This window comes from Macaca mulatta, chromosome 10 (assembly GCF_049350105.2).
Source record: "Macaca mulatta isolate MMU2019108-1 chromosome 10, T2T-MMU8v2.0, whole genome shotgun sequence".
NCBI lineage: Eukaryota > Metazoa > Chordata > Mammalia > Primates > Cercopithecidae > Macaca > Macaca mulatta.
In genome coordinates, this window is record NC_133415.1 from 100,685,922 (window position 1) to 100,689,176 (window position 3,255).

Consider the following 3,255-nt stretch of genomic DNA (forward strand, 5'->3'; position numbering starts at 1 on the left):
CAAAAAGAAAAGGAGAGAAACGGCCGAAGGGTTCTCTGCCAAGGGAATGTTGAAGAATTTAATTCAAGATGAAATGTGCTCTTGTTTGTGTACAATTAATTTTCTCCCCAAATGAAAGGTTTTGTCTGTCACTCAAGTGTTTCAATAGCAACCGCGTAATTAAGGTAGCATGTGCCTCTTCAGTTTGGGAAGCGGCTGTTTGTGTTAACATGTTGGGGAAGGACACATTGCTTGGACTGGTTCCTGGGTCTAAGAAGGTAAAAAACAAAACAAAACAAAACAAAACAAAACACACAAAGAATGGAAGAAAACACCTCCAAACACAGCCTTGGCTCCCGCGGGGTTGATGTCATCCGGAAAATGTGAGCAGGACTTTCCCTGAGAACCAAGAGGCCTGGGCTTCCTGGGATGGTAGGCTGTGAGGAGAAGAACTAAAGACAGTTTCCAGAAACTCTAAAAACGGAGTCATGAATTCAAATGCCTGCGGGGGCCAGGTAGGAGGTGTGTGTCCTGGAAGGGGTTGGCTGTAGTGTTTCAACACAAGTGTGTTTTGTTTGCATAGCACTACACGGGTGTGAATACTTTAGTTCCACCAAGGAGTATGCACTCTCATTTGTGCTGAAATTTATGGATCTCTTAACTCAACTTTCGTGGGTTTCTTTTTTTTTTTTTTTTTTTTTGCTTTTAATAAAGAGATGGTGTATTACTTTTCTACTGCTGTGTAACAAATTGCCACAAATTTAGGGGTTTAACACAGCAACCATGTCTTATCTCACAGGTTTTCCAACATGATGTGACTGGGTTCTCCTCTGAGGGTCTGACCAGGCTAACATCAGGGTATCCGCCAGGCTGTGGTTCTTATCTGGGACTCAGGTCCTCTTTCAAGTTCCTTGGTGGTTGGTAGAATTCATTTCCTTCCCATGTTTTCCATGTGGTCCTCCCTATGTTCAAGCTGGCTATGGGGGGTGGAGTCCTACTCATGCTTTGAATCTCTCTGCCTTCCCTGTTGGCTTTTGAGGGTTCACATGATTATCCTGAGCCCACCTGGATAATCCAGGATAATCTTCCTATTTTAAGGTCAGCTGACTATTTAATCTTAATCACATCTACAGAATCCCCTTTGTTCTGCAATATAACATCATAATGAAAGTCCCATCTGGTGGTGGAGGTTATGGAGACCAACTCAATGTCGAGAAGTGAAAAACCTGGTTAAAAAGAGACGAGAGATCTGAACAGACATTTTACCAAAGAAGATATCTGAGTGGCAGCCGAGTACATGAAAAGATGCTCAACGTCTTTGTTGATGCAAAGTAAAATCACCATGCGATGCCACGACACACCCAGTAGAACTGCTAAATCGAGAGAGACTGACAAGACCGAGTGTAGGCAAACATTTGGAGCAGACGGAACCCTCCTACGTGATGGGTGGCCGTTCCAATGGTATCACCGCTGTGTCAAAACAGCTCCCAGTTTCTTACAAAGTTAAACACATACTTACTGTTTGACCCAGTGATCTCACTCCTCGCTATTTATCCAAAACAAATGAAAACATATGTCCACACATAGCAGCTTTATTCATCACAAAACAACACAAAGGCGCATCACCCGGCGAGTGGGTAAACACACAGTGTATGCAGTTACAATGGAGTATGATACTACTCAACAGCAATGCAAAAGAAATGATTTACCGCTAAAAGCAGCAGGAATGGAGTTCAAAAGTATGATGCAGCCGGTCCCAGTGTGCTGTGGCTCCACGTGGCCTGTAGTTCCAGGTCCATGCCCCACATTGCCTGCCTGCCATGGAGCCTGACCCTAAGGGCCCTACTGCCCCCGGCCTCACTGCCATCCCCGAGGGCTGGTTCCACCAGACGTGCAGCCTGTGGTCCGGGCAGGCCTTGTCTCTGCTCCACGACCAGCACTCGCACTACCAGAACCTCCTTGTCTTCTGCAGTAAAACCTACAGCAATGCGCTGGTGTTGGATGGCATCATTCCGGGCACAGAGAGGGACGAGTTCTTCTGCCAGGAGATGGTAGCCATCCTGCCTCTCTGCAGCCACCCCAACCCACGAAAGCCACTCCAACCACGACCACTGCGGGCAGAGATGCGTGTCTTGCACAAAGTGGGGAAGCACCTCTGCCTGGAGTCTGTGGTCCAGTGTAACATTGACAAGGACGTCATCCAAGTCTCTCAGAAGTTCCTGCCAGGCACGGCCAGTTGCTACTCTAGTTCAAAGCTGACCCTTCATGTGGGTGACCGTTTTGAGTTCATGAAGCAGAACTAGGATGCCTTCGACGTTATCACTGACTTCTCAGACGTTATCACTGACTTCTCAGAGTTCATGAAGCAGAACTAGGATGCCTTCGACGTTATCACTGACTTCTCAGACCACATGGGCCCGGCCGAAAGCCTCTTCAAGGAAGCCTATTGTCAGCGGATGAAGGTGGCCCTGGTGGAGGACGGCATTCTCTGCCCCCAGAGAGTGCGCCAGTGGCTGCACCTTCACCTCATAAGGAGATGCAGCAGTTCTGCCAGTTGCCGTGGTGGGCTACACCGACTGCATGGTCCCCATCTACCCCTGCGGCCAGACGGGCTTCATGCTGTGCAGCAGAACATGAGCACCCATGTCTGGGAGCCCGTGCAGCACCCGACACATCAGCAGGTGGGGCAGATGCAGCTGAAATGCCACAGCCAGACGCGCACCGCACAGCCTTTGTGCCGCCTGAATTTGCCTGCAAGGCCCTGAATGGTGTGAGCTGAGCCCCACTGCCACCACCAACACCACCTGGGACCTCGGACAAGGGAGTCTCCAGGGTGCATGGGTGCCTCCAGCCCTGGGCCAGACTTACCGCCGGCTCTCACCGATCAACCGAGTATTACAGGCCTCAGAATGCTGCCCGGCCTGCCCTGCTGGGTGGACTGTCTGTCTGTGTGTCTCTGTTGCTCTGTGTGTCATTCAGCCTCCAAGCCTATACCAGCTGTGCACAGCGCTGTCTCTCTCACTTCTGTTACCCTCTTCACTCACCAAACACATGTATTAACAACAACAACAACAACAAAATAGTATGTTTAGGAAGAAGCCAGGCACAATGTAGATTCCATTTGCATGCAATTCTAGAAAATTCAAAACAAAATTGACAAAGAGTACTGGTTGCCAGGGGCTGATAGTGGAGAGAAGAGATTGACTGCCAAGGGGCGAGAGAGAACATTTTTGGGATGAGGGAACATTCTGGATTATGATTGTTATGGTGGTTATT

General features: G+C 48.9%; 1 pseudogene; it reads left to right on the plus strand.

The window, feature by feature from the left end:
- Positions 1 to 1,799: 1,799 nt before the first annotated feature.
- Positions 1,800 to 2,758, plus strand: LOC715722 (spermidine synthase-like; annotated as a pseudogene).
- Positions 2,759 to 3,255: the final 497 nt, after the last annotated feature.